Raw genomic sequence first — 24,909 nt, forward strand, 5'->3', positions numbered from 1 at the left:
TAAATACCCCCTGGACTGGGGCAGGGAGAGGGTAAGTACCCCCTGGACGGGCAGGGAGAGGGCAAATACCCCCTGAACTGGGGCAGGGTGAGGGTAGATACCCCTGGGCTGGGGCAGGGAGAGGGTAAGTACCCCCTGAACTGGGGCAGGGAGAGGGTAAATACCCCCTGAACTGGGGCAGGGAGAGGGCAAATACCCCCTGGACTGGGGCAGGGAGAGGGTAAATACCCCCTGGACGGGCAGGGAGAGGGCAAATACCCCCTGAACTGGAGCAGGGAGAGGGTAAATACCCCTGGATGGGCATGGAGAGGGCAAATACCCCCTGAACTGGGGCAGGGTGAGAGTAGATACCCCTGGGCTGGGGCAGGGAGAGGGTAAGTACCCCCTGGACTGGAACAGGGGGAAGGTAAATACCCCCTAGACTGGGGCATGGAGAAGGTAAATACCCCTGGACTGGGATAGGGAGAGGGTAAATACCCCTGGACTGGGTTAGAGAGAAGGTAAATATCCCCTGGACTGGGGCAGGGAGAGGGTAAATACCCCCCGGACTGGGGCAGGGAGAGGGTAAATACCCCCTGGACGGGCAGGGAGAGGGCAAATACCCCCTGAACTGGAGCAGGGAGAGGGTAAATACCCCTGGACGGGCAGGGAGAGGGCAAATACCCCCTGAACTGGGGCAGGGTGAGGGTAGATACCCCTGGGCTGGGGCAGGGAGAGGGTAAATACCCCCTGGACTGGGGCAGGGAGAGGGTAAATACCCCCTGGACGGGCAGGGAGAGGGCAAATACCCCCTGAACTGGAGCAGGGAGAGGGTAAATACCCCTGGATGGGCAGGGAGAGGGCAAATACCCCCTGAACTGGGGCAGGGTGAGGGTAGATACCCCTGGGCTGGGGCAGGGAGAGGGTAAGTACCCCCTGGACTGGAACAGGGGGAAGGTAAATACCGCCTAGACTGGGGCATGGAGAAGGTAAATACCCCTGGACTGGGATAGGGAGAGGGTAAATACCCCTGGACTGGGTTAGAGAGAGGGTAAATATCCCCTGGACTGGGGCAGGGAGAGGGTAAATACCCCCTGGACTGGGGCAGGGAGAGGGTAAATACCCCCCGGACTGGGGCAGGGAGCAGGTAAATACCCCCCGGACTGGGGCAGGGAGAGGGTAAATACCCCCTGGACTGGGGCAGGGAGAGGGTAAATACCCCCTGGACTGGGGCAGGGAGAGGGTAAATACCCCCTGGACTGGGGCAGGGCAAGGGTAAATACCCTTTAAACTAGAGCATGGAGAGGGGGTAAATACCCCTTAAACTGGGCATGGAGAGGATAAATACCCCTTAGATTGTGCATGGAGAGGGTAAATACCCCTTCGACTGGAGCATGGGGAGAGGCAAATACCCCTTAAACTGGGGCATGGAGAGACAGCAAATCCACCTTAAACTGAAGCATGGAGATGGATAAATACCCCGTAGACTGGGGCATACGGATAGAGCTAATTGGACTGGGCTGGGGAGGGGAGGTAGATCCCCCTTAGACTGGGACATGGAGAGGGGGCAGATCCCACTGGGGCTTGGAGGGACAGATCCCAACAAGTGGCAACTACCCCCTCGTCCCCCCCAATCCACTGTCCTGACCTTCGATACTGGGACAAGTAGAAGGATAAGTCCTGAAAGGTGAATAAGGAAATATCAGAATCTGGGAGAAGGAGACCCAGAAACTGAGAGAAGGGGTGCAGCAGTATCTTGGCCATCCTATCAGTGCAGTTGCACTGGGACCTAAGCCAGTAAGAGGCTCTAGTGCATTCAGTCCCCATAACTAGTCACCAATAATATCATGAGTCTATCCTGGCTGATATATCTTTCAATTTAATCATAGAATCACTACAGTGTAGAAGGGGACCACTCGGCTCATTGAATATCCACCAACTCTCCAAAAGAGTTTCTTACCTAGGCCCATCCAGCCACCCTATCCCCGTAACCTCGTGACCATCCATCGCTAATCCATCGAACCTACACATCTTTTGACAATAAGGGGCAATTTCCCATGGAAATCCACCTGACCTCCATACCTTTGGACTGTGGAAGAAAACCAGAGCACCCAGAGGAAAGCCATGCCGACACGGGGAGAACATGCAAACTCTGCACAATCATCCGAGTCCGGAATCAAATCCAGCTCCCTGGCACTGTGAGGCAGCAGTCCTGACCACTGTGTCACCATGCTGCCCTAATCGATTCCTTTTCTCCACAACCCGTTTGTGTGGACCGGCACGGTAGCACAGTGATTAGCACTGCTGCTTCTCAGCTCCAGGGACCTGGGTTCAATTCCTGGCTTGGGCCACTGTCTGTGTAGAGTTTGCACATTCTCGTTGTGTCTGTTTGGGTTTGCTGCGGTTTCCACCCACAGTCCAAAGGTGTGTGGGTTAGGTTGATTGGCCATGCTAAAATTGCCCCTTGGTGTCCTGAGATGTGTAGATTAGAGGGATTAACGGGTAAAATGTGTAGGGATATGGGGGTAGGACCTGGGTGGGATGCAGACTTGATGGGCCGGGTGGCCTCTTTCTGCACTATAGGGTTTCTATGAATTTCTCCATCATCATCCCCAGAACCTGTGCAGTGTACAATCAAGGCTGGACTCTGTCCTTTAACCCAACTTTTGCAACCCTGTAAAACAAATGTGACCACTGGAGAAGGAAGTCCCTGAGACACAAAAAGGAAGGGGCAGTTTTTGAATTGGGGATAGGGATGGGTGAGATTTATCAATCTGGGAGAAGGAAGAGACCTAAACTAGAATGGGGATGGAGATTTTTTCACCAAGGCAAATTGTGTATCTGAGACTTAAGGAAACTGGGTGAGATTTCCAAACATTATCTCACTATCAGAATTTATATTTAATATTTTTTTGAATGTTTTATCTGTACTACTGTACAAGGTTTCTTTTCCTAAGCAAAATATCCTGCTGAGATTGTCAGTTGAGACCTTTGGTATGAAGCAGTAGAATTCCTTTAACATCAGCTGATGGTACCCCATGAAGTACTTGTAGCAACCTGTACAATTTTTTATATTTCACAACCTTCCCCATTATTATTGTGCAGCTCATGCAAGTCTTTTGAGATCTAGCCATTTATTTAAAATTAATTTAAAGATGAAAGTATTTCATAGCCCATTCATTCTTTAGCATCTACCTCACTTTTAACAGCTGTTGACATTCAAGTTTAATGTAGAATGTCCTGACTGGGGTTCCCCGATCTACTGACTTTTCACCTCAAGCCTATTTTAATGTTTATTCCTCAGGATTCAAATACATGGGAAAATTTAAAAGAGGATGAGAAAGAGCCTGTTTATGCACACTTTATGGAATATAAATACACGCAAGGGAAAGAAATGAATTCATAGTATCCCAGCAGTGCAGAAGGGGACCATTTGACCCATCAGGTCTGCACTGATTCTCTGACAAAGTATCTTACCCAGGTCCTATCCCCGTAATCCCACACATTTACAATGGCTAATCCATCTAACCTGCACATCTTTGGATTATGGGAGGAAACCAGAGCAACCATTGGAAACCCACACAGATGTGGGGAGAATGCGCAAACTCCAGTTAGTTACCCAAGGCCAGAATTGAACGCTGGTCCCTGGCCCTGTGAGACAGCAGTGCGAACCACCATGCTGCCCGGTGCAAAAATAAACTTGCATTTATATAGCACCTTTCATATCCTAAGAACATCTCAAGGTGCTTCACAGGCAATAAATTGCTTTTGAAGTGTAGTCACTGTGACTTTTTTGAAAAAATAGCAGCTAAATTACATACAGCAAGATCCCACAAACAGGAAGAGGGGGGACAATTTTCCAGCTTCGTTGCGCCCAGCGTGGATTGCGTTAGGACCAAGCAGGGTTAGACCATCATGGGGGAGGGGCCGAGCACATTTAGCACCAGCAAGAACCACCTTTGGGATTCTCCCAGACCCCACGTTCATACATAATCTGATTCCCACCCAGTGAGGACGGGATCCAGATTAGCATATTGTGGTCAGTGCAAACTCAATGAGCCCAGTGGCCTCCTTCTGCGCTGTAGGATTCTATGATTCTAAGATAAATAACCAGTTAATCTGATTAAGGTTGAGGAATGCATGTTGGCCGCAACACTGGAAGAACTTACTGCTGTTCTTTAAATGGTGCCATTGGATTTTTCATGCAACCCTGAGCATTCAAGTGGGAATTCAGTTTGAAATTACGTGGGAAAGCCACTTGTTCTGACAATGCACCAATCAGCAACAAAGCACTCCCTTGGTACCATATTGAAATGTTAGTCTAGATTATCTTCCTAAATCCTGGAATGTGCTTTGAATTTGATCTTTCTGACAGAGGTAGGAATGCAAGGAGACCCTTAGTCGAGGAATAGACGGATGAGACCTAAAAAGGCAGAAGTGGGTCAGAGGACTCATTCTCAACACATCTGTTCCAAATGCTGCCAGATGATACTCAGTCAAATTGTTGCTGGACCTTGCTCCCAGGCACCAGAACAACCCTCTTAGTGCTCCAACACTCTGCTATTCTCTAATTAGCTCCAAATCCTGGGACCCCCTGCTTCTCAGTGCTCCCACTTAAAAGATCACCTCATTCCCCTCCCATGCTGTCCCAGCCCAAGACACTGCAATTATCCACATGATTCTGTTGAGTTTTCTATGAAAACAATGTTAGCAGCCTTGATTATTATTATGCTTCTTTAAGGGCTAATTCCATGTTCCCAGGTGACATGTTGCAAAAGCACTGCCCATACTTTTCTACTTATTTAAAATTGATAGATGTGAAGTCCTACGCTCTGTGCCTATAGTGCATTATTGTACCGTCAATTTCTGAAAGTCTCTTCTTGCGCCTCAGAACCAGAACTGTTGTATAGGTTCCCTCAGAGGCTAGAGGCATCCTTGAAATATTTGCAGACATCTAATGTCCTGCCCCCAGTTTCCAAACTTTGAGACGTCAAGAACCCTACCAGATTCCAATCAGAAATCCCATTCCCAGAACGATCACAGCTCAATAACCCCCATTCATGTAACCTATGAACCTAGCTCCAAGTGGTGACACAGTCAAGCACCTACTACACCACACCAATTTTTTTACTCCCTGCCATCCAAGAGTTGCCACACACAGGGCCATGACTAGAACCCTATGATTTTCTCTCACCACACCACTATTAAACACACAATCTCTAATCTGCTACTTGTTGCTTACTATCTTCCTTTGTGTCTTGGATTTCAAAAAAAGGTAACAGATAAAAAATGAAAGGGCTGGTTCTGTGCTGTCATGCTGTCAGCAGGGAGTGGTGCCCACAGAGAATGTATTATAGGCATAGACCGTGTGAATTCACATCTATCAATTTTAAATAAGTAGAAAAGTATGGGCTGTGGTTTTGTAACATGCGCCTGGGAACATGGAATTAGCTCTTATAGAAGCATAATAATAATAATCGAGGCTGCTAATAGTGCTTTCATAAAAAAATTCAACAGAATCATGCAATTTAATCCCCAAAATGCAGTTTAGAAATCTCAGATATCATGCAATTAAAACAAAATTTGACATATTCCGTAGCCATAATCCAGTGTCCCTGACAATAGAATGAACTTTACACGGTTTAACATCCTCATTGGATTCACCAAAAGCAACTCCACACACACACATTATGTATATACAATATAAGTATGTCTATATTTGTTCTCTGTGTTCATTGTTTGGCTACTGGGGTAGTCCAGAAAGAAAAATAATTGTTTATGTAACTGCATATTCTTGTTTGGGAGACTGAATTTCAGCTTACCTGAGTCCTCTATGCTAGCTTATTTGTCGTTGAACCAAGACATCTAAATTAAAATTGCTTTTTAAGTACTTCTCAAATACCTGCAAGTCCAAAATGATAATTGGTATTGATTTGAAATTATTTTGTTAAGATGTACTGAAAAATTGGCTCAAGTACAGGAATAATGCCAGGACAATGTGGTATTGTACTGTTCGTCTGTTTAACTTACCAGTAGTGCTCTGAAATTTCTATGTTATCCAGTTTCGAGATGTTAGCCACCTATACTCTTTATTTAAAGCCAAAGTAAATATTCATAGAAATTAACAGGAAAAAAAACATAATTTGTTTCTTGAAGACTTATCAGAAGAAACTTGCACAGAATTATACATTATGGGGAGGAAGGATGAAAACAAAAATGGGTAGGTCAAGTTTGAATAAAAGCTTTCATCTTAAAATTTGCTGAAGTCGAGTCACATTGATTGGGGTGTGGGGGGATTGTTTGGTTATAATAAGGCAAAAACTTTTTGTTAAATTTCCCAGTAATTGTAATTTACTGCAAGCTAGACTGGATACATGCAGGGCATGTTACGGTAGTGAAGCAGTATATCACAAATAATGCTTGAAGCACAGTTTAAACACCACTGTTCAGTGTGTGCTTGTGTGCCATTATACATTACAGGGTTGATTTTACAAATCTGTAAAAGAGCATGGAGCTTTTCATGTCAGGAGCGCATATCAGGAATTTGGACAGGGAGGTCAGTGGGCCCCACAGGATTTTCCATCCATTAGTTTTAATTTTGCAGGGCCCACTGATCTCCAGAACTCCTCCTTGATAGTTTCTCCTGATGCAGAAACGCCAGGAGCAAGGATTTGTCAAATCCACCGTTGCATTTCCAGAATCAAGTGCTAATAAATGTAATAAAACAATATAATAAAAATAATGTAATAAAATAAATAACTTCATTTTCATTTTAGAAAGGGGAATGAAGCTTCTGTGGAGCTTAAACACTGGCCTGTTAGGTCAAATGGCCTGGTTTGAGGCTAGAAATATCTTTAAATAAACTGATTGCAAAATTTCAAAGCAGCAACATGTTCTTGCAGAATGGGAATGACAATATAGTTGTTTTTCATAATTGTGCTTGAACCATCTGTGTAGGCAGACATGAATGCAGATACAAGTATTGGTGTTTTTATCAAATATTTTTTGCTGTAAGTTGCTGATTTTACTCTTTGTGAAAGATGTAAAACCGTCATTCACTATAGCAGGATCGATGTAAGTAAAATAAATTTGTCTTGTTAAAAAAAATCCCTTTTGTGTAAAGAGGCCACTACAATTTTCAATAACCCAAGGATCCAATTTTAACCCAGAGAAGGAATTGGATGATGAGGTTGAGGTAAATACCACAGCCGGAATTCTCCAGTCATTCACTCTGACAGGATTCTCCCATCCAACCGGATCCCCGCCTGTGGGTTTTCTGCCAGCATGGGGTGAGGTCAATGGAAATTCCCATTGACAACGGTGGAACCAGAGATTCCCACCCAGGGCAAACCACGCACTACATCCCGCCAGCAGTAAACATTAGACTGGGAGGCTGGAGAATTCAGCCCCAAATCCCATTGATCTAGTCAATTACCCTTTCTAAACAAATGGGTGCAGGCAGCTAGTCAGTGGGTGGTGGTGGAATGTCAGGCAACAGGAAGCAATTGGGCAAATCTAAAGAAATGATCACTGGTGCTGCATTAAGTTGTGGGAGCCAGGTTTTGGAGAAGCCACTATGACTTTCTCGCTTAGAGCATTAGCAGTCCAAGTTCTTCAATGGAAAGGTGACAGAAGGAAACCAAAAAAAGAGAAGCCAGCATCTCACTGAGCAGGAACAATTAGCAAGACCTTTAAAAATGTCAGACAGGACCCAGATGTAGAAAGCCTGCTGTCATTTCTGTCAGATCCCATTTGTGCAGACAGGGAGAGCAGGGTAGGGTATGATTCGCAAAAGTGGGGAACCTAAACTCATGAGGGCACTTTGAGTTGACTGCTCAATACAAACATGCCAAGTTTTTGTTGCTGTAATGACCTTAATCTGCAGTTTGGTAATCATGATTTTATGGAAGATACATTATAGCAGCCTAAAGTTGGTTTAAATGTCATGATTTAAAGTGATTTAAGTCCTTGGCTCTTTAAAATGAAAGAAACAATCTGTAGGTTTCACTTAGATTAAAAAAAACAGACACACAGCTGCTGCTGGAACACATTGACAGGCCATCTGATATAGCTCAGAAAAATCTACTAGTCATCTGTTTTTGATTTGCAATAGACACGATTGCCAATAACTTCATTGCAGTGTTAGTGTAAGCCTACTTGTGACACTAACAAATAAAAAAAATTGTTTAAATTTCCCAAGGTTTGCTATGATAGCTGAGCCCATAAAGAATATTTGGTTAAGTTTCAAAAGGTCCACTTATTTCAGATAATTTTAAAAGGTTATTAAAGGATTAGATGTCTTTGATGTAGACTTGGGGGATTTACGTTTTTGAATGAATTTCATGAATGAGTGTTTTTTTTTCTAGTGTCAGGCGTGTTTGAGTGACAGCTCTGTTAGATTGGTAAAAGTTGTTTCTTCACGTGGACGTAGCTCCATAGGTTTGCTCATGATGGATACTTGGTATACAGAGCATGGAAGTGACATGGGGATATGAGGGCATGGAGGTAGCGTTGGGGATATGTGGGCATAGAGCAGGCATGGAGCTATGAGACGCATGGAGAACACATGGGAGATATGAGGAGGCACGGGAGTGAAGGCATGTTAGGGGTAAGGCTGGAGGTGAAACTTTACCCGAGCTACATTAAGGCTTGACATTAAAGCTTTAATGTGACTTGGTAAAGTTCCAGAGAATTGAGATGGGCCCTCTGACCAGCCCGCCTCTGCACTCACCTCCAAACTGCTCCTGGAGGCTGTGAGCTTAACTCCATATTGCAGATCCACGGCCTTCATCCCACCTCCAATCTGAAATGAAAATATGGCAGGCAAGGGCCCTTTTAAAGGCAATGGGTGGGATTTTACAGCCTCGCTCATCCCGAAACCATAAAATCCTGCCCGAGGTCAACGGACCTTTCCATGCTTTGCCCCTCACCCGTTTTGATTCCTGTGTTGGGTGGGATGGTAAAATTCCAGCCAATAGGTCTGTCAAGTTTCCCACTTCAACCTTTCTGCTTCCTTTATGCAAATCCAACCCATAGAATTGCATTTATGTAGTGCTTTTCATGACCACTGGATGTTTCAAAGTACTTTTTGAGTTGTAATTACTTTTGTAATGTAAGAAACACAGCAGCCAATTGCACATAACAAACTCCCACAAACAACAATGTGATTATGACCAGATAAACAGGGAGGTTTTTGAAGTTTTGATTGAGGGATAACCGTTGTCCAGGACACGAGGGATTACTCCCCTGATCTTCAAAGTAGTGCCATGGGACCCTTTACATCCATCTAAGCAAGCAGATAAGGCCTTGGCTTGATATCTCATCCAAAAGACAGCACCTCTGATAGTGCGGCATTCCCTCAGTACTGCACTGGAGTGTCTTTGTAGATTTTTGTTCTCAAGCTCTGGAGTTGGACTTGAACCCTGAACTTCACGATTCAGACATGAGAGTGTCCTCACCTGAACTGTGGCTGACACACAGTCATCAAATTGTAGACCAGTTCGACTAAAATCAGGAACTTGTTGGAGTCAGGGTGACTGATTCTGTTTAAATCTTTTAGAGAGAACTAGCATGAATTTATGAGGGGTAGACCATGCCTGAAGACCCTGATTGAATTTGAAATACAAAGAATACAAAGAACAGTACAGCAAAGGAACAGGCCCTTCGGCCCTCCAAGCCCGCGCCAATCATGATGCATGTCTAAACTAAAACCATGAGTACTTACGGAGTCCATATCCTTCCATTCCCATCCTATTCATGTATTTGTCTAGATGCCCCTTAGATGTCACTATTGTACCTGCTCCCACCACTTTCCTGGGCAGTGCATTCCAGAAATTCACCACCCTTTGTGTAAAAAAACTTGCCTCGCACATCTCCTTTAAACTTTTCCCCACGCACCTTAAACCTATGTCCCCTAGTACTTGACTTTCCTACCCTAGGAAAGAGCATCTGACTATCCACTCTGTCCATGCCACTCATAATCTTGTAAACCTCTATCAGGTTGCCCCTCTATCTCTGTCATTCCAGTGCAAACAAACAGAGTTTATCCAACCTCTTCTCATAGTTAATATAATTTATGAAGAGATGACTAAAGTGGCAGACAGGGGAACGTCAATGGATGTTATTTATATGGCTTTCAGAGGCACTTCATAAGAGACTTAACTAAAGTTGAAATTCATGGAATTGAATGCAAATCATTACTCTGGTTAGGAATTTGACTCAGCAGCAGAAGACAGAGTAGAATAATGGCGAGGTTCTGTAATTGATAGGAAGAAATAATGTGGTTTTAAACAAGAATCTGTGTTGGCGCCTCAAATACTGATGGTATTTATTAACAGTTTAGATTATAGGATAAAAAGAAACACATTCAAATTTGCATATTGCACAAAAATAGGTGGCATTCTCAGCAGTGTAGATGAAAGCATAAAATTACAAAGAGGTAGATTAAGCCAGTGGGCAAAATGTTGGCAAATAGATTTTAAATGTGAAATCATTAGTTTCAAAGAGGATAGAACCCTCTCTGGATCAGTGAGTTCATTCACAACAGGACCCAATGGGTATTAATTTATGGAATCTACTTGGAGTCCACGTAGTGAATACTGAATCTCCTCAGGGCTGTGTATTTTGATCTTTGCTTCTCATCTCCTACACGAATGATTCTCGATCAGTACATGATGATATAATGATCCTGAAGTATACTGATGATACTTGTGGGCCTAGTTAGGAACAGCTAATTGAGGAAACTACAGGAACTTGGTGGAGAAATTTGAAAAATGGTGCAATGGTAATTTTCTTAAACTGAGCAAAAAGAAGTTGAAATAACTGGTTAGAGACTTGTGGAAAAAGCCTGTTCACGATCTTATTCCTCTGAAAATTCATGATGTGGACATTGAAATAATTACCAACTGCAGGTATCTAGGTATCAAAGTAGATGATAAGTTGAATTGGAAGGAATCATGTAAAGATACATGGTTGTACCAGGTCAGAAAATTAAAACCCTTTAGAGGAGACCCACTGTCCTGAACCTCTTTTATATGGCTCTTGGTTGAGTGTGCTACCTTTTCAGATGCTTCTGGTATTACTGTCTTCGGAAACAATCTCTACCAGAAGGACATGGAAGCTTTGGAGAGAGTGCAAGAAGGTTCGCCAGGATACTGCCTAGTCTTGAGGGTGTTGGTTATGAGGAGAGGTTGAATAAACTTGAATTGTTTTCACTGGAAGGACAGAGCTGAGGGGAGACCTAAGAACGTAAGAACATAAGAAATAAGAGCAGGAGTAGGCCATCTAGCCCTTCGAGCCTGCCCCGCCATTCAATAAGATCATGGCTGATCTGTCGTGGCTCAGTTCCACATTCCCGCCCTCTCCCCATAACCCTTAATCCCCTCTCTTATCAAAAACCCATCAACCCGCGTCTTAAAAATATTTAGCGAGGTTGCCTCCACCACTTCAACGGGCAGAGAATTCCAGAGATTCACCACCCTTTGAGTGAAGAAGTTCCTCCTCAACTCCGTTCTAAACCGCCCCCCCTTTATCTTGAGGCTGTGCCCCCTAGTCCTACTGTCCTTTCTGAGCGGGAAGAGTCTCTCCACCTCTATCCTATCCATCGCATTCATCATCTTATACGTCTCAATGAGATCTCCCCTCATTCTTCTAAACTCTAACAAGTACAAGCCTAATTTATTCAGAAAAAGATCTACAAAATTATGACAGGCATAGACAGGGTGGATAGTCAGAGGCTTTTTCCCAGGATGGAAGTGGCAGTTACAAAAGCGGCACAGGTTCAAGGTGAGAGGGGAAAGGTTTAAGGGAGATATGCAGGGGAGTTTTTTATATGCAGAGAGTGGTGGATCCCTGGAATGTGCTGCCAGAGGAGGTGGTGGAAGCAGGCACATTAGCAACATTTAAGAGGCACTTGGATGGGCACTTGAATACGGAGGGAATAGAGGGATATGGATTGAGTAAGGACAGAAGATTTTTCTTTTAGTTTAATTACATCATCATAACCAACACAGGCTTGGAGGGCCGAAAGGCCTGTTCCTGTGCTGTACTTTTCTTTGTTCTTTGAAAGTAAACTTTTTAAAGGTAGTGAGGTTATTGAATCAGGCAGGAATGGTATTCAATAAGGAGTTCTTTCTTGATGGTTCTTGATTTTTGATGAAAGTAAAGAGTTATGAACAGTGCGAATCATGCCTTGCTTTGGTATTATTGTTCAGAGAAAAGGCTACAATCCCATAGATATGCGACGGTTCATGAAGCTGTCTCTTCTGTAAAAAGCACTGTTTGTAGTCCATGGAGTGCATATTTGTACAGATGTTAATACTCTAATACCACTGTATTCTTGTGTTTGATGACATAGTTTAAATGAAAACCTTATTTTAAAGTATTTAGAGCTCTATTGCAGAATATTGTACTGCAGCAGATGTTAAATTTGGTCAGTTGAATTCCAGGAGCTCAGATTACCAAAGTGCCAATCCATAACTTTTTTGCTCCTATTCTCCACTGACCTTACCCTTTTCAGGTTCAGCAAGAGGTCTGGGGCCGGTGGTGGTTGGGGATAATTTCCTTGTAGATAAACCAACTTTTTTGTAAATGTTGAGCTGCAAACAAAAAAATTATAACTAGGCTAAACTGATTCAAAAGGCTATAATGCCTTTGATGTGAAAAATGTATTTAGGTGTAAATAACTGGGAGATAGTTACAGATTTACATTTTGTGGAGTGGGGGTCATTTTTGTTAACCGAATGAATGATATCAATACTGGAGAATGAGGCCACTTTTATACTCAACGTCAACAGCAAGTCTTGTGAGGTCAAAAGAGAAAATGCTGGAAAATCTCAGCAGGTCTGGCGGCATCTGTAAGGAGAGAAAAGAGCTGACGTTTCGAGTCCAGATGACCCTTTGTCAAAGCTGCTTTGACAAAGCATTGCTGCCTCACAGCGCCAGGGACCTGGGTTCAATTCCCTACTCGGTCACTTTCTTTGTGGAGTTTGCACATCCTCCCTGTGTCTTCATGGGTTTCTTCCGGGTGCTCCGATTTCCTCCCACAGTCCAAAGGTGTGCCGATTAGGTTGATTGGTCATGCTAAATTGACCCTAGTATAGGAATAATGCCTGGCTGTGCTTGTGGTTGGTGCAGATTCAATGGGCCATATGGCCCCCTTCTGCACTGTAGGTGTTCTATGCCAGAATTTTACCGCCTCGCCCATCCAAGCTAGTAAGATCCTGCCCGAGGCCAACGGAGAACGCCATTCTGTGAGCTGCGTGTGCCCCGATTCCAGAGTGAGCGTAGCGGTAAAATTCCAATCCTAATCTCAATCTAATTGGGTCTGGTTGTCAGTGTGCCTGAGAACCACTTTGACCTGGTTTCCACTTGTTTTCTAGCATTTTGTCTGGGAAGGATTAATGGAAATCAGGTTTTCAGATCAGGTCACAACTTTCTCTGATTTGTATTCTTTCTTGTTTTCTGACTATGTTGTTTAGCATCCTATTAGCTTTATTGTTTTCAGCTCTGCATTGGTCAGAAGCTTTGATCACTGAGAGCTGGATTTTGCAGAATCAGACAACTCCAGGGGTCTTTTACATTGGCGAGCTGGACCCAATTCTCAGATTCCTGATGCTAGCAATTCTAGCCAGCGCTGGCTGGGACAGTGGGTAGTGAGTCTGTTGTCTAATTTCTTCTTCTCTTGGACTGTTCCCTCTTCAAAGAGGCCATGATGGTTGGTCAAGTGAGTTCATTCTCTGAATTCATGTTGACTGCTACCAATTATTATTGCGCAGGTTGTACCTTGTACTAACAATTGATGGCATTTTATATGGGGATTAAAGTAAGATGACTTGCTATGTAGTTGGTTGTATCCAATTCACCCTTTCTGAATATGGGCACCGCACTGACCTCGTTCTAATTTGTTGGTGCCTCCCCATCTTGAGTGATTCCCTCATAATCATTGTTAATGCCTCACAAATCTTCTCAAGAGTCTGCTGAGATGGATGTTGTCTATCCTTCAGGATTTATTGCTTTGAGCCTTTAAGATCTTCAATCTCAGTAGAACAATAGCAGTGAATTGGTTTGATTTAGTGTGGTGCTGAACATTAAAAAACAGATGTTTTCTGCGTTATGTATTAGCATTGGTAATTCTATATGGGGCAAATAAGAAAGAAGATGCTTATCCCACTGGAATCCTGTGCAGTGAAGGAATGGGAAAATAGTTTGGCCCCTTAAGGTTCCACATTTAGATTAGCTGTGTGTTTGTGTGAGAGGGCCAGTTAGCTCCGTTGGTTAAATGACTAGCATGTGGTTCAGATAGCACCAATTGTACAGGTTTGATTCATGTTTTGACTATGATACTCCTGAAGTCTAATCGAACAACAGGGTACTACAGAAGCTGGAAATCTTCAGCACGTCAGGCAGCAGCTGTGGAGAAAGAAACAAAGTTAACGTTTCAGGTCTGACTTTTGATCAGAACTGGGAAAAGTTAGAAATGTAAATGGTTTTGAGGAAGCGATGGGTGGGAAAAGGACTATCAAGATTTCAATGATAGGATAAATGACAGGAGGGAGTGAACGAAGTAAAGGGAATGACCATGGGGCGAGATAAGAAACAAAATTTATAGAAGGCATTTATGAGCCAGTTGTAAGGGAGCAATCTTCTAATCCCACCATCCAGCTCTGGGTCTGTAACCCTGCATATTATGGCACTTCAGTTGTATATCGGAGCGCTTATTTTTTTAAAAGTGATGAGGGTCTCTGCCTCTGCCACATTTTCAGGCATTGAATTCCAAATCTCCAGCACCCTCAGAGTGAAAAGAAATCTCAAATCCCCTTGTCTACTTGTCTATCTATTACTTTAAATCTATATACCCCCTATTTATTGGCCTTTCTATTAGCTGAAATCCAGCCCTCTTCTAATTTTATACATTTCCATGTACGCAAATCACTAAAATCTAAAGGCAGGATTCTCCAATTGCAACATGTCCTCATTCATTCTAAGCTAAACTCTATTCACTTTCAGCAGTACTGGAGAATCCCAGCCATGAACTAGGATGGAGGTTTTCGGCCTAGAACACAGATACTGGTGTAACCTTACAGAATCCCTACAGTGCAGAAGGAGGCTATTCAGCCCATAGAGTCTGTACCGACCACAATGCCACCTAGGCCCTATTCCTGTAACCCAACATATTTACTCTACTAGTCTCCCTGACACTAGCGTTAATTTAGCACAGCCAATCAACCTAACCCACACATCTTTGGACTGTGAGAAGAAACCAGAGAAAACCCAAGCAAACATAGGGAGAATGTGCAACCTCTACATAGATAGTGACCCGAGATGGAATTGAACCTGGGTCCCTGGAGCTGTGAGACAGCAGTGCTAACCACTGTGCCATTGTGTCACCCCTGAAGGCAACATTATGAAATGTTGGCCTTCACCTCAAGAGAGTTTGTATAGAGAAGTGAAGAAGTGATAATTCAATTGTTAAAAAAAAATTGTCAGGCCCCATCTGGAATACAGCCCTCACTTTGAGAACTTAACCTCAGAAAATATATATTTGCTCTTTAGGGAATACTCTGCAGATTTACCAAATGGTACGGGGGCTTAAAGGGTTATATTACAAAGACACAGTGCATAAACTTGGTTTAAACTCTCTTGAGTTTTGAACAAAACATCCAACACCATTTTTTGCTAAATATATTGTATGGCTTATAATACTTATTGTTTTTGTTAAATGAAATTAGCACCTTGTGGTTAGTCAGCATTTTTCCATGAACACTGTTTGGATGGTTGAGGGAAGATCTTATCAGTTTACAAATAGTCATTTGATAGTAGAGAACTTGAGTGTTGCTGAAAAAGACACATGTCGAAGTTTTAGTATTGCACTCATCAGGACAAGTTGCAAGAATGCAAGATGTAAAAAATACAATTTATGCTGCATGAGAAGAGAGTGCTGATTGGTTGGCAAGTGTCAAAACATTAAACTCATTTTGAAAGATTGCTCTTAAAAAGTTTCAAATTGATAACCTAGGGCGGGATTTTCCAGCCACTCTTGCCCCAAGACCGGAAAATCCCTCCCAAGGTCAACAGACCTATGCATGGTCCCTGTCCCACCCGTTACAGTTCCCATGGTGGACAGGATGGGAAAATTCCTAATTTTTCCCACATGATCTGCTCTAACCATTGGATTTTTAAAATCTAGATGAATAAGCTAATCAACCATGGGAGAGCATTGCAACTTAGCACAGTGCTGTCCTCACTTGATGCACTCTTTCCAGCAGGAATCATTATACAGTGTTCCTAGGTGGTATCTGCACATGTGCAGAGACATGCAACAATTGGGAAGGTAGCACTCAGGCTGCTCACGAGATGTCCCTTTAAGAAACAGTTATGCAACCATGCATAAGAATTTTAAGCTACCATGGATTGAAATGAACAGGCTGTGCACAATAAAGAAAACTTAGAGAAACCTTTACCATTTCATAATCCACAGTGAGAGTCCTAGCTGATATTTTTATTCTTCCCTCATCCCAACTCCACCAAACAAGAAGACACGAGGCTAATACTTGTGCCCTCAATACCACCCAGCTTCTTCATCTGCTTTCATTGTGAAAGCATTATAGACTGAAACCCATATTCAGCACCATTTATGTGCAAAGTGTTAGCTAAACAAGTCATGGCCTGCTCAAATGGACATCCTAATAAGCTGAAGGGAGTTAAATCAGCAGTGGCCTGAAATCAGAGGTAGGACGTTTCCATTTGGCTCAATAGAGTAACAAACATACTTTTAGTAATGTTGGCAAGTGTGAGGTGGTCCACTTTGGTAGGAAGAATGGTAGGAAGGACTATTACTTACGGGGCGAAAAACTGCAGCAGGCGACGGTGCAGAGGGACCTCGGGGTCCTTGTGCATGAGTCGCAAAAACCCAGCCTGCAGGTGCAGCAGGTGGTCAGGAAGGCGAATGGGATGCTGGCCTTCATAGCGAGGGGGATTGAATATAAAAGTAGGGAGGTCTTGCTGCAGCTGTATAGGGCATTGGTGAGGCCGCAGCTGGAGTACTGTGTGCAGTTTTGGGCGCCGCACCTGCGCAAGGATATTTTGGCCTTGGAGGGAGTGCAGAGGAGGTTTACTAGGCTGATACCGGAGTTGAGGGGGTTGAGCTATGAGGAGAGGCTGAATAAACTAGGCTTGTACTCGTTAGAGTTTAGAAGAATGAGGGGAGATCTCATTGAGACGTATAAGATGATGAATGGGATGGATAGGATAGAGGTGGAAAGACTCTTCCCGCTCAAAAAAGACAGTAGGACTAGGGGGCACAGCCTCAAGATAAAGGGGGGGCGGTTCAGAACGGAGTTGAGGAGGAACTTCTTCACTCAAAGGGTGGTGAATCTCTGGAATTCTCTGCCCGTTGAAGTGGTGGAGGCTGCCTCGCTAAATATTTTTAAGAAGCGGGTTGATGGGTTTTTGATAAGAGAGGGGATTAAGGGTTATGGGGAGAGGGCGGGAAAGTGGAACTGAGCCACGACAGATCAGCCATGATCTTATTGAATGGCGGGGCAGGCTCGAAGGGCCAGATGGCCTACTCCTGCTCCTATTTCTTATGTTCTTATGTTCTTATGTTCTTATGTTCCTTTTATTTTGACAATCTCTCCTGATTTTCATAGCTACAACAGCTGAATTGACATTGTCTGTTTTACACTCAGGAATGACAGAAACGCAGAACTCACAATTACATCCAATGTTTTTGGTCAATAGATCATGAAGGCTCAAATGTCCAGAGTGTCACAGCTATCCTGTTAGCTGTTGGTAAGGTCCAGTAGATACAGCAGTTTCTACTTTGGAAGTAATTGCAATCTTGTTTTATGGCACAGCAATAGTTGAAACATCATTCATCACAATATCATGCATTAAATTAAACGAAATTAGCACTGTGACTAGAATAATGCTGTGTTTAAGGACAGGTCTTGGCTTGCTTATTCTTGAGATTTGGTAAACAGGTTTTTTTAATATGTAGTCTAAATGAACACCTATGAACAGCTTTTGAGGAAGCCTGTTGTGCACTTTTTATGTACATGTCTCTCTAATTCGTTCTATTCTATGTATCAACCTGGTATTATTATACATGATTCCATCCAAATTGTATTGTCAGGCATATTATGAAGAAAATGTTTTGTTATGTTTTAAATTGGATGCAGCTTTGTCCTGTCTTGATTGCCCATCTTCTTTAATCATAAGTTCCAAACGTAGTCTTTAGTGTGAAAGACATCAGAGTTTGCCTTCCCCCATTGTAACTCACTGGGAGACTGATTGTTTCCTGCCGTGAAGATCCAGTATAAAGCTTTAAAAATGTAGACCTGAGCACAAATTAGACTGAGCCTCGGCATAGAGTGCAGAACCGAATGCATCATTACAGGTCTTGTTTCTTTGGTTCAAACCAGGCTTGTTCTATTTGGTTACTTTCTCATGGAATAATTGTGGCATTTTCCAAGGAACTCTTTAAAATTGTGCTTTTACTTACTGTATATTCAGTACTTAGAACTAAACATACTTGCAGGCTTTTTAAACATGGCAAAAATTATGCCTGTTCTTCAAAAGAACTGTCTGGGAATTTCACATGTCACAGTGATTGGTATTTAATGCAGGTCTTGACCACTGGGGATTTTGGCTTTGGGATTGGACAGTTCCACTTGGTACGTTCCCCTAGCTCATCATCGGTTGTTGATTCACCCTTTTCACTGAAACAAGTGACCCGTGATAAACAACTGGCCAGAGGGTTCAGGAGTAATAAACTGGCAGCTATTACAGGAGCAGGTGGGAATGTCTGGTTGCAATCTGAGAAACCTTGCAGATAAAAGTGTTTTCATAACCTGTGAATCTTGTTGAAATGAATGAGTCGGCCAAATTTATTATCTTGTAATGAAGCACAAGGAGCTGTGAAAAGCAGGAGGCAAATCATATCAATTTCCTATTCCAATTAAAATTGTAGCATTGTACAACATACCTGTTGTAGGTGGCTTCATGCTTGAGTTTGTTCTTAGACTACAGCTGCGCATGTTCATTAAAAGCGTGAGCACAACATTACCTCTGATCCCTCATTGATCTAGAAATATATATTTTTAAGGAGGCTTTAATGACACATTTTTCAAAAATGCTGAACCCACATCCAGATAAATTACTTTTGAAACTTTCTGTTCTTTATATGGATCCTAAATTTAACTCAAGGACTTTTCAGCCCTGTTTCAATGATCATCTTCTCTTCAGGTACCATGTCCTAAGAGGGTTTTGGTGACCATGGACTTCTGTGTGTCGGTTTGTGATTATGTTTGCCAAGGCATTACAGTGGTTTTCTGACACCTTCTGTAGGGTGACCAGAGGCACTCCACTGATACTGTCTGCCGTGGGCATTTTGGAAAGAATTGCAGGTTGATAATCAACTCACCTGGCCACTTTACAATTGCACCTTCCATGCCCAGCAATGCCTGGAGTAGGACTCTGTCCTTGAGAGAATCTAGACAAAGCAGCAATTCAGGCAGAGAACTAATATGACAATATGGCCTATGGAAAAGATGCCAAATGGAAATGCTGGAGAGAGAAGGAACTTTAACACATAACCCAAGTACCAGAAAATGAATACCACAACCATTTCCTTCTGGCGGTTGTTTCGTTAAATGCTTTATGTCTTGAAATGTGCTGCCGTTTTAAGACTGCCAACTTCTTTTTACTGCCACAGCTGCTGTTTCTCCCTGTCTGTGTTTTCCTCGCACTTTTAGAGTTTTACAGGAAACTACAGCTTCTCTTTCTTGGACCCTTTTTTCAGACTATTAAGTTATATTTTTGCTGTCAGAAGATTTTTAACTGATTTCTACAGTTTTCATATTTTTCCTGGCTGGCTGGAATGTCTGTATTTTTTCTCTAAATGTGCCATTCAATTAGTTAATTTCACTCAGAGATTGGCGCTGTCCTTTCAGGACCATAATATCCTTTAACAAGTTTTAATATTTTTCCAGGTAGAGGACTTCTCCTCATCTGAAACTAAAAGAGTCTTTTAGGGTTTGCCTTCTTTCCTCAGAAGATGTTATTCAGAGCATACCTTAGCTGGTAGAATGTTGTGCCATTTCTCTGAGGTAGAGACGCACACTGCAGTCAGTCATTGGCCTGCCAGTAGTTCTCAAGCTCTGCAATATGATTCTGCAGTATCTGTTTCTCTTCCAACCACTCTTTGTACCTGTATTCCACCAGTTTTGTATCTTCCTGCTGTGCCTACTCTGTTGGGTTTTTGCATCTTGTATTTCCTCTTTTAAACTTTCCAACATTTCTCACAGTTTGTTAATTTGTCTCCAGTAAATCATTCTCCAACTGGGATATAGTGTTAGGCCGTGTCTCCGACTCACTATTTTGCTGTCTGAATTCAACACCTCATTCTTTTCTTTCTCAAGTTCTTCTGTTTGAAGCACATGCTGTTGAAGTTTTGACCTGAAGTTCAGCATCTCCCTCATGAATGCCTCCTCTGCGCACCTTGCAGTTTCTCTTCCATATCCTCCTTTTCAACTTGCCACAGTATGTGCTGCTCAGCCTTCAGTCAAGTCACTGATTTTATTCTAACCGGGGCAGCATGGTGCTGGACTGTGGCAACTAGGGGAATTCCACAGTAACTTCTTGTGACTAATAAATAAACTTTAACTTCTCATCTTGGATGCTGTAAGTTTCTGGAAATGATTTTGTTTAGCTGCCCAAACCTTCTGCATTTGCCCTTCTCTTTTCTGTCAAAAGCTGTTTATGACTTTCAGTGTTGGCCTTGAGAACTATAATATCTGAATTCAACCCATCCATTTGACTTTGCCTGTTATTCCTCTGAACGAAGACTTGACCCAGTTTATATGTTCTATGACAGTGGCAATTATAATTACTTCTGATCAGGAGAACATTTTTCAGTGGGTGTACTACCTTCAATGCTGCCTTCTTCCATCTCATGTTCAAAGATGTACAGGTTAGGTTGATTGGCCATGCTAAATTGCCTCTTATTGTCAGGAGGATAGGCAGGGTAAATATGTGGGGAATGGGGATCGGGCTTGGGTGGGATTGTGGTCGGTGGAGACTTGATGGGCCAGATAGTTTCCTCTGCATTGCAGGATTCTATGATTCATGATTTACTAAGATAAGCTGCAGCTCTTCACAACTACTCAACTCCAGGATAGCAGGACTATCTGATTCAGTGACGTGGAGTATAACTAACATCTTTTGCTTTGTGTGGCCCTCTCATTTGGCTTGAATAAAACTGTTGATTCTTAGTTCCCCTGTGTGCCATTACAATAAACTTCAGGACATGTTTCGTCAAGTAACCATTGATAAGATCCTTTGGTACAGCCTATGCTCCAGTATCCAATTCCAGCTTCAGCTTTATGGTTCTGGGTGTGTTACTCGCCTTCTTCCTGAATCATGTGAATTCTTTTTCTCTGGGAAGTGTCGTACTCAGACATTTCATACAGTTGTATGGTTCCTATGTCAATTGTGTTCTCAAACTCACCATCATCTTCCAGGATATGGATGTTCAGTTTCTTCTCCTTCATATTCACCATGTAGCTCTGCCTTTGATAACTTGTTTACCATCTTCCATCTTTGTTCCACACATCTTTTCCCAGTGATTGGGGCTTTCCATAAGGTCTGAGGTTTGATTCATATGTGGGACATTTCTTTCTGCTTGTGAACTCATTTTGTCATCGACATGTACATCTTTTTCTCTGGTGGGAATCGTTTTGTTGTTGCCTTTCTTTGACTTAGCTGAAGGCTAGCTATTTGGATAGTCAGCTTTTTTATCTGTTCTGACATTGCATGGCTTCATGGTGCTGGCTGTGCCTACAGCCTGTAATATTATGAGTGTTTCCTTTTCACTCAAACATTTTTGTATCTCAGATTACGTAAAGCCCCAAATGAGTTCATCTATCAACATTTCACCAATACCACAAATTTACTTTTTCTGGCTGCATTTTTCTGTCTTGTTAAGAAATTGTCAACAGGCTCACCAGGTTCCTGCCACAAGCTGAATGTGATGGATCTGGTGATTTGACTTTGCCTGGCGATATGTGCTGAATTTTTCAAAGATCTTGGGGGCAATCTTACCAAAATAATTCTAAGCCAGGATGGATGGGAAGTGCAGACTGGAGTTTCTCACCCATTTTTTGGGTGAGTTCAAGTCCAGAATTTAATGCACTCAGCGCATGAAAAATGGGCTAAACCATTGTGTACCTGTAAAGGAAGGGGTGGGCCTTAAGTCACCAGCCAGCCTGCTATAGCAGCAGAGATTGCTATTGCGCATTTACAGATCTCCATGGCAGCACATCCACAATGACAACCATCGAAGGCCTGACAGGTCTGAGAGAGGGATCTTTCAGGCCTCTGATGCACAGCTGGCCTCAACCCAGTCCATCCCCACCACCTATCACAGGGGTCCGCAGCTGATGGCAAGCCCCACACTGCCCGGAAACATTGTCCCCCTGCGGCCCCTCCCTCCCCCACTGATTGCCTGCAGAGTAGCAGCAGGACTCCACTGCCACCCTTCCCTCCTGCACCAATCACAATGCAGAGTGACAGCAGGGTCCCCTCACCCAATTGGCCCACCCCAGCACTGCCTGGTGGGCAATGCCAAGGTGTCCAGTGGGCACTGTCAGGGTGTCAGGCTGGCGATGCCAGGCTGGCACTGCCCGAGGGGCATGCTCACCCTTGCCCTCAACCTCTCAGGGAGGCCTCTAGTTCTACCAGTGAGGCCATCACAACTGGTCCCTATTCATGGGAACCATTCGTGATCCTTGCTGGACACTACCTCTCCCAGCGAAGCCACAAAGGCAAGTGAGCCAGGGCGATTGCATCCCAGGCTTGTCACTTACATTGAAATGAAGTTTTACAAATATTTAAATAATTTATTCAGCCTCTCTCTGGAAATGGGCAGGAGGCTGAATGTGCTGGATATCCAGTACCAGTACGATCGCATGAGTGAGAAATTGGGCACGGACCTGATTTCTTGGCTGTATCACGATTTTACTGGCTGGGTGGAGCGAAATGGTAAAATTAGTCCCATTGTCTGAGTTTTTAGTGTTGTCCTCACTCATCTCCTGGCTATTCAACAAATTTGACCCTTTCTCCCTCGCCCCTAAAAGGATGGAGCCAACCCTTTCATCTTCACTCATGCCTTTTAGAAAGCTGTTGAATGCCAGTCTGCACTTCTTCAGTTTAAACTGCTCAAATGCCTCCACAACATCATCAGCCTCCCTATTCATCATTGATCGGAGCTGTGTGTTCATTGCTACAGCGGTGCCTATTTGGTTTTTACACAATTCACGCAGTTTTTTCTCTCACATTCTGGCACTATTTTGATTGATTTTTCTCAATCCATTAAATCCATGTAAATGTTTGAGCCTTACGCACTGACACCTGCTGACACCATGTTATGTCTTCTGGTTCCCAAAGTTCAAAACAATCACATTTTTAGACTCAAATTGCTGGAGCTTCACGGAGTGTATGGCTCACAGTTCTCGGCATCTCATGACAGTGCAGATCTACATTTACATAACAACCAGTTTCTAACTCTTTACAAATAGGAATACAGTATAATAGTTAATTTTATCAATTTGCTCTCCTAGATATTTGGGCACTGAAGCTTTACACTGCTCTTATTTTGTTTAGCAACTAAGCTAAATGGATTTCATGATATAAAATTCCTATCTGCTTCTTTACTTTCTTTGGTAATGTTTTGTCATCTGGCTTGGAGGAGTAATGAAAAACTTCTACATATGATGTATCAAGTGTTCCTAACCTATTTCAACAGCTGTGGCACTTTCAACAGGGCACACTGAAGGTCCTAGTGATTCCTGTATTATTGATTGTTCTAAAATGTATTCTCCGGCGAAATGGCAGCACCTTTCTACCATTTTATGCTGGTGGTCAGTCTTGCTGCAGCTGTACAGGGCACTGGTGAGGCCACAGCTGGAGTACTGTGTGCAGTTTTGGTCGCCGCACTTACGCAAGGATATTTTGGCCTTGGAGGGAGTGCAGAGGAGGTTTACTAGGCTGATTCTGGAGTTGAGGGGGTTGAACTATGAGGAGAGGCTGAATAAACTAGGCTTGTACTCGTTAGAGTTTAGAAGAATGAGGGGAGATCTCATTGAGACGTATAAGATGTTGAATGGGATGGATAGGATAGAGGTGGAGAGGCTCTTCCCGCTCAGAAAGGACAGTAGGACTAGAGGGCACAGCCTCAGGATAAAGGGGGGGCGGTTTAGAACGGAGTTGAGGAGGAACTTCTTCACTCAAAGGGTGGTGAATCTCTGGAATTCTCTGCCCGTTGAAGTGGTGGAGGCTGCCTCACTCAATATTTTTAAGACGCGAGTTGATAGGTTTTTGATAGGCAAGGGGATTAAGGGTTATGGGGAGAGGGCGGGAATGTGGAACTGAGCCACGACAGATCAGCCATGATCTTATTGAATGGCGGGGCAGGCTCGAGGGGCTAGATGGCCTACCTCTGCTCCTATTTCTTATGTTCTTATGACATAGAAACAGGGACCAGAAGCAGGAGAAAGCTATTTGGCCTTTAGAACATAAGAACATAAGAAATAGGGTCTTATGTTCTTATGAGTAGCTATCTAGCCCTTCAAGCCTGCCGTGCCATTCAATAAGATCATGGCTGATCTGAAGTGGATCAGTTCCACTTTCCCACTTTCTCCCCATTACCCTTAATTCCCCTGTCTATCAAAAACCCATCTACCCGTGACTTAAATATATTTAGCGAGGTAGCCTCCACCACTTCAACGGGCAGAGAATTCCAGAGATTCACCACCCTTTGAGTGAAGAAGTTCCTCCTCAACTCTGATCTAAACTGCACCCCCCCCTTATCTTGAGACTGTGTCCTCTAGTCCTGCTATCCTTTCTAAGTGGGAAGAATCTCTCTACCTCTAC

At 43.3% G+C, this 24,909-nt stretch overlaps 1 protein-coding gene across 1 annotated transcript in view; it reads left to right on the forward strand.

The window, feature by feature from the left end:
* anos1b (anosmin 1b) overlaps positions 1–24,909 on the forward strand; it is a 126,613-nt gene that overhangs the window by 706 nt on the left and 100,998 nt on the right. The gene's annotated exons all lie outside the window — the stretch shown is intronic.

The sequence above is a fragment of the Carcharhinus amblyrhynchos genome, chromosome 3, assembly GCF_965287045.1.
Source record: "Carcharhinus amblyrhynchos chromosome 3, sCarAmb.v2.hapA, whole genome shotgun sequence".
Lineage (NCBI taxonomy): Eukaryota > Metazoa > Chordata > Chondrichthyes > Carcharhiniformes > Carcharhinidae > Carcharhinus > Carcharhinus amblyrhynchos.